The sequence below is a fragment of the Thermobia domestica genome, chromosome 7 (assembly GCF_964235325.1).
Source record: "Thermobia domestica chromosome 7, izTheDome1.hap1.1, whole genome shotgun sequence".
NCBI classification, from domain to species: domain Eukaryota; kingdom Metazoa; phylum Arthropoda; class Insecta; order Zygentoma; family Lepismatidae; genus Thermobia; species Thermobia domestica.
Window position 1 is genome coordinate 52,790,499 of NC_137460.1, and position 8,254 is coordinate 52,798,752.

The window sequence follows — 8,254 nt, forward strand, 5'->3', positions numbered from 1 at the left end:
AGAAATCAATTGTATTAATGTATCCTAGTTGTTTGACGTAGTAAATTCTTACATTTTCACTGTCTAAGAGAAAAATCATGAACAACAAAGATGAAAACATTCACCATCTTGAACACACACACACAATTATATATATTATATTTCTTCAGTATATATATATATATATATATATATATATATATATATATATATATATATATATATATATATATATATATATATATATATATATATATATATGTGTGTGTGTGTGTTTATGTAATTATGTAAATAAAATTTTTCATTCATTGGAGATGACCCCCTCAAAATTTTTTGGGCCCTTCATTGCCCGCCCTGAAAAATTCTAGCTACGCTACTGCTCTCTCCTCTTCTCCTTTATGCACGCTTCGTAAACAGGAAGACGAAGCTAAACTGTTTTCCTCCTCCCCTTTCTCTAAACCAGCGGTTTGAGAATCCAAGGCTTTGCCCATGCAAGGGGACAAACAACAAAGTAATAAAAGAAGTGTGGTGCCATCTATTCTCTAGTTATATACAAATTGTTTTTAAATGCATTTACAACTATTTACACTAGCAGTCTTTCTTACATATTTGCACATAAAAGCAGAATTTGGGAGACTTTGGAAGATTGTAGTCACCTACGAGCAGTTAGTACCCCCCTCACAAAAAAATTAAAATTATTTTTATGTCAATCGTTTGATCAGATATGTTCAACAATTTTTAACGTTTGATTAGCTATGATCAACAATTTTTAACGTTTGATCAGCTTTACTAACATAAATATAAGCTATATTTAGTAAGGGGGGATAAACTACACACTAGTCCCCTCTTCACGCCAGATTCGGAATTTATCGATGCCAATTGTTACCAGGCTAAGTTGTTCATTAGTTACACCATATTGACGAATATAAAGATACCCGAACATTTTGCGTTTTATAGATATATATCGACGCGTTATAATAGAAGTCCGTATAATTTCCCTACATTACATACCGAAAATTATATGTTTTCCCCTTTTAATTTGTGGCCTCTGTTATACTACCTACGGGCGAGAAAAGTTCATCTATTTCAACGGTTGTTCGTGGTCTTCCTGATTGGCTGTTTTTTTCTTAAAGAGCACTTTCTTTATTTGGATTCTTGGTAGAGTAGGGGGAGTCTTCTAGAAATTTACCTCTTTAAATTTCGTGTTATAGAGCCATGTATTCCACTGGTTTAAAATAATGAATTCAGCCCTTTTTCTTTCAATTTGGTACTATTTTTCAGCCCACTCCAGAGCTAGGACTGTGGAACAGTGTTAGGTAAGCTTTCTTCACTAAGTTTGAGCGGAAAACGTTGCCACTTTTCACAAGAGCTGCCAAAATAAAGTTCGAGTTAACATTTGGGTAACTACTATTTAGTGTCTCAACATTTGGATAACTACTATTATATTAGGTTATTCAATATGGTGCATATGTAAAATAGTAGCCCAAATATGGATTCAATTAAAAATAGTTGGTTGTTCTGTACCAGTCTCGCAAAATTATCGGTTCCGCAACGAAAAATGGCAAGAAAAGATTTGTTTATTACGACTATCGCAAATATAAGTATAAATTTTGCTTTACTATGATGCAAACCGTTATGAAAAAAGCAAGATTACAGTTCTTAGGAAAATTCCAGGGCCTTATGCAAAGTCGTTTTGACGTATAATTAGATCATACTAAAGACCTGATTACTGCAGGAAACATATTTTAGTCGAACTCTCTAGTATGGCTCTAATCACCCATCATAACAACTCTGCATCAGGCGGTGTGCCTCTAAAAGTAGCTTCAAAAATATTGTCAGGGGCGACGTTGATTTCTTTTTACATGTTTACTTTATGAGAGCTGAATAATTATGAATTCAAATTTTCTGCTACCGTTAAAGGAAAACACACTTGAAAAGTCTTATGCCCACCAATTACGTTTAGATTTATGAAGAGTGCGATGTCTGTGCGTGTGACTAAACAAAGTATCTAACTTCTAACACAAAATTATAGTACAACCAGTGTTGCTCTTCAGCCGGTTCGCAAAAACAGGTTGTTAAAATATTTCGAGCTCGCAGAACTATTTGTTATACCCAGATATAACAGTAAATTTTACCCAGCTATACCCAGGAACAGTAAATTTTAGTTTAACTATCTTTGTTTACAGAAGTTCTTACAGCTACATAGGGCCACATGCAGAGTCCTTCTGACGTGTGATTAGTACCATACTAAAGAGTTCGACTTACATATGCTTCCTGCAGAAGTCAGGCTTTTAGCATCATTTGTCGCTAATCATTTGTCAAAGCAACTCTCCATAAGGCGAATGATCTCTCAAAATAAGGTATAAGCGTATATTTCTCAATCTCAAATGTTCAGATATCAAGAATGAGGACTGGGATTACATGAGTGTAGTAGTAAGGGTAATTTATACTTGAAAAATATATATAGCACTATCAACAATTGTTGATCTATTACTGGATTGAGGTCTTTTCAATACTTTTTGACAAAGAAATTAAGTAGCACAGCATAAATAGTTTCCAAGATTTACGCTGTGCTACTTAATTTCTTGATACCATTTTGTATTAGGATGTTGTGTAGGTTTCTACTTGTCATTTGTGGTATCTAGTAAAAATTTGCGTTTGTCTAACTGGTATGGTTTGTTTCCTAAGAGAGTTAAATCTATCCATCTACTACGCTACTCTCTCTCTCTCTCTCTCTCTCTCTCTCTCTATATATATATATATATATATATATATATATATATATATATATATATATATATATATATATATATATATATATATATAACCAGTTGTTACAAAATTAGAACACCACCACTGAGTACAGCTAATTTTAAAACATGACCGTGCTTCAACATCTCAGCATCTCAGATTCTCTTCATTTTTTTTCTTATACATAAATACCAATGAAATTATGCTAGATTATTTTTCTCCGATTTTTTGGATGAGAAATGGGCCGGGAAAATTTTTTTGAAAAATGTGAATTTGGCACCAATTTCACTTTCCGTCACTCAGCATCATGGAACTAATATTACCATAACTTATTTTTCAAGTTATTGGGCTCATTCAGGTGTCAAATGAAAGCTTAATTTTTGCTTTCAGCAGATTCTAAGAAACCTAGCAAAAGGTTACACTGTCAAACATTAATGGGCATAGAAAGAAATTTTAGTTTCTTTTTTTTTCACATTGGACCATTGCTCAAAAGGTATAACTATGAAAGTTTTGGAACTTTATTTTGTATGTTCATCTTAACACGCATATGGTATGGTTAAAAAATAAAAGGGTGTTTCTTTGTATTTTTTTAATTATTTTTTTTGTATTTAACATCTACGAAAATATAGTTTTAGGTTTGTTATAAATTGTGTCATTGCTCGTGAGTTACAAGTATAAAACTTTTGAAACTTTTTTATAGATTTATCTTAGCGCATACATGATATAGTTAAAAATGAAGAGGGCGTTTTGTTATTTTTGAAATTATTATTACTATTAGTTGTATTTTAATTGTACGAAAATATACAGTTTTAGTGGTGACAGATTATAACGATATCGTTTCCCAATTGTACCATTGCTTACAACTATCAAGCTTTTGTAACTTTTTATAGGGTTACTTTGCATTATTTGATATGGTTAAATAACAAAAGGGGTGGCTTTTTTGAAAAAAAAAAATGTGGTTTTGTGAAGGAAAATATAGGCCTAGGCCTAGCAATGTGAGGGGCTGAGTGATTATTAAAAAAACTATCAACAAAAATAAGAAATAATAGACTAATGCACGTAGATGAAAACAATAAACATACTTTTCCAATAAACAATAACCAGTAATACTTCTCAGAATTACACAGATTTACATACAAATTGTTGTGTGTCCTATATTTCACAGCTCATTGTTTTTACAGATGATGTGATATCTTTTGTAATTTTGCTTTCAATTGCTTAAGTCCAAACTGATTAGCTTGTAAGAGATGGAACAGGAACTTCCCAGATGATATTTTCAAAAGGTACCCAACAAAAGTCTTCATTTTCTGGCCAGTATGAGCGATTCATGAATTGCAATCTGACGTACAAAAATAATAATTACAAAAATACCAATAGAACTCTGTTTATGATACATAGAAAAGTATCAAAAGTTTCATATTTGTAACTTACGTGCAATGACAATTTGTAATCAAACCTAAAACTGTATATTTCCGTACATGTAAAAAAAAAATAAATAAATAAAAAACCTTATAATTACAAAAATAGAAAACACCCTCTTAACTTTTTAACCATACCATGTAGTGTTAAGATGAATGTAGAAACAAAGTTTCAAAAGTTTCATAGTTATAACTTTTGAGCAATGACCCAATTTGTAAAAAAAAAAAAAAAAAAAAAAAAACTAAAATTTGCTTTGTATGCCTATTAATGTTTGACAGTGTAACCTTTTTGCTAGGTTTCTTAGAATCTACTGAAAGACCAAAAATTAAGTTTTCATTTGACACCTGAATGAGCCCAATAACTTGAAAAATAAGAGTTATGGTAATATTAGTTCCGAGTGCCGGAAAGTGAAATTAGCGCCAAATTCACATTTTTCAAAAAATTTTTCCCCGGTTCCTTTCTCATCCAAAATATCGGAAAAAAATTAGCATAATTTCATTGGTATTTATGTATGAAAAAATGTTTAAGAGAATCTGAGACATTGAAGCACATTGCTCTAGGTGAGTTGACATGGAATGACCCTCCCCAAATTATCCTAGCCCAAAAGCGTACACGAATCTAATTTTTGCTTCACTATGATCCAAATTATGGTAACATATCTGACGGATCGAAACGCAAATTTACTTGGAACAGTACTTTAACTCACATACAACATAGAACCTTATGACATTTAAAATTATAAAGAATATAGATATACGCTGAAAAAAAAAAAAAGACAATTTAAACCATTCTTATTTCTTCAAAACATCGTGTATTCCTTGAGTGCCTTTACCTATGGTATATTTAAAATTTGGTTTGTTTTTCTACATTCTATACATTTCTTTGCATTAATGTATTTAGTGTCCTTTTGATATATTGAACATGTTAACGATGATGTTTTATTAAGACATTTACGGCAAAGTGAATCTTTGCCTATATTTCTAAAACGAGTTTTATGATTTTCTTACACTATCTACAGTATTCCAATTTTCTTTATGCGTATTAGTACTATTATGTTTTTCTATATACAGTGAAGCCTGTCTATGTTGGCAACCATCGGTTCAATTGTAAAGTGGCCGACTTACAGAAAATAAGTGAGATTGGTGTATATTTAGAATAGGATTTCTAGTATTAGTTGATTGTAAAATTTTAATAAACAAGGGCACGATTGTAAAATTTTAATAAACAAAAATCTTCCACCTTCACTTTCATCTGTTGATGACGTTAAAATTGGCAGAGTGCAGCTGCAGACAGAAGTCTCACTCAAGGCCTCAGAATTGAATGCGGTGTAGAAATTGTGGTTGTTGCCTAGAGGTATGCTATTTAACCTATTCCGGTGGAAATTAAAGAAGTGGCATAATCACTCCATCTTACAGGGAGATGTGAGTGAAGTTAGTTTCTTGACATGTTTAAGATATGAAGCAATTTGTTTTTAGTGATGTGCTTTATTTTTTAGTTTACATTTTCCCCATCATCTCTTTTATTTTCATCCGCTGGGAGATGAGTTGGAAAAAATGACTTCATTAACCATGTAGATACTAGTTTTCAAAGGATAAGTCCATTGTCTTGAAAAACAGTAGTTAGTAGACATGATATCCTGATCGTTGTTCGCCAAGAATTGTTTGATGTTAAAAAGACCATAACCATAGCGTTTATTCAGTGTTTCCATTATATGAGATCTACTTTTAGACAATAAAGGACATTGAAATATGAGATGATTCAAAGTATCAGCGGCGGCCGCTGAAGGGGAGCCAATGTGCCGTGGCACTACCACAAATAATACAAAAAATAATATAAATAATATTTGCATCTTACTAAATAACAAACTTTTTAATTTTATGCACAATACTATACTTGCAACATCATCATTGCTCACGAGAAGCTGGTTTGAGTCGCGCTCAGTGATTGAATGCGCTCAGAATTACTCGCACGCAAGCAGTACATAGGCCTATCTCTACTCTGTTCGTGCCAAGTTCTCCCGTGCACTCCCAACTGTTCTAAAAATGGTTTGTGCGCATGCTCTTTAGTTGGAGAGCAGGAGGAAAGTACGGAGAAATAACTAGCGTTTTGTGCCACGATCGAAGGTGGCTCGAAGCGGGAGATTTGTTTCGTCTTATGTTTTGATGCTCTAGGAAAGGGGGCTTTGGTTTGGACTGGAATTCTAACACGTGACTCCTGATTCACTTGTTCCTATTGCAGTGTTTCCAAACTAGTTACTTATTACATATCAATATGTATCATCTAGATTTGACCCTTCCAAAAGCGATTTGGAGTTTATTTCGTGATTGTGTTGTCAACCCAGGTATGATCTCTTCTGATTGAAACAAACACATTGTGCGCCTGAGTGTTTGTGGTGTTGAATGTGGTATGTGTATGTAACTTGCCAATTGTATATTTTTGCGAAGTTTTGATGCTGAGTATTTAAGTGTAGCAGGGGCGGATCCAGAAACGACTCCTGGGGGACGGTGGGTTGTCATACTGCTACTTAGAGCTACTTTTAACAGCTTCAAACTCTGGGATGGGTTTTATTTATATGTATAAAATAAGAAAGTTTATTCCTCTGGGGGGCGATCGCCCCGATTGTCCCCCCTGGATCCGCCACTGAAGTGTAGTGCTGTTTTCTTCTTTCTCTATATTTGTAACTACTTCCCGTGAAACCAGAACAATACATTACGATGAATGCGGCAAGTAATTTAGTGAAATATCCGTTTTCATCCATGTCATATGACGACAAACTAACTGGAAGCAGGAAATTTAGGAAAGCAAATGCCTAATTTAAAATTGTGTGTTAAGTAGGTGATTCGTAATAAAGAAAGATTGCATTAATTTAACATGAACATATATTTGAAAAGCAGTTCGAATTTGTGGTTGTGATGTAGCCAATCCTTTATTTTGTTTTCGGTGTGTTGTTTGGGGAAGGGGGTCGCAAGCTGGACAAATTTACTATAGGCACAAACAACTTCATTGTAAATAACTCTCTCTCTATCCCTATCTATCTATCATATATATATATATATATATATATATATATATATATATATATATATGTGTGTGTGTGTGTGTGACTGTAATAAAATAATGTTATTTGTGCCTTTACATGTACTGGTTTTACGGATATGCGCTTATTTATTGTGTACGTTTTGGCACTACCATATCATATACTCACGAGCCGCCACTGCAAAGTATCACTCTCTTTATTACACCAACAGAAGGATGAATCGTTCCGACGAATGTTGTACAGCATATATGGAGTAAAGCTGTATTAAAGCGAAGTCTATAAGATGATTTTTGATAGTGGCCAATTTCGACGATCTGGGTTAATTTGCCAATAATAAGCTTCTGGTCCACTTGTTTTTTTTTTCTTTTTCATTTTTAAAGGGTATAATAATCCATTATAAGCTGGTCAATGTGAAATAAAAGTTGCGAGGTCATAGTTTTATGTAGATTGAAAGACCAGTGTAACGAAATTTTTTGAAAATTCATTGAGTTTTATGTCAACATCACTAAAAACATTGATAAAATCTATGATGTGACCCTTTTCAAGTAAATTTCGATAAAGGGATTTGATGTTCAGTGAAGTCCCAAGTACTTTTAATTGTGCAACGAATATATGTGAGTACTTTAACAGACTGTAGGAATCTGTATACATTCATGCACATTGGATATTGCTACGTTGAATGAGTAATAAGGCATGTCACATTTCAAAGGCTTCACCTTGAAATACTGTAGGGGAAATTGGAAGTTTTCATTGTTGCATGATATTAAGTTGGGGTACATATATTGCCACTCCAACTGGGGGATCGGTGTAAAGGAAGATTGTGTCCGGAGGAAATTTATCGAGAAAACTTTGCCAGATATTTTTTTTATGTAATAAGATTGGTGTCTGCTCTTGGATTCTACATATGATAAGATGGGTTTCATAGTAGTTGCATTTGTTTCATATGGAAAAGGGTAACATAGAATATTGCGAAGTTCTATTATTGGTGTTTGGAGGTTTTTCAAAAGTAAAAATGCTTTATAAATCGGCTGTAACATAATATATGAGTAAGTCATCTGCAAAAATAGA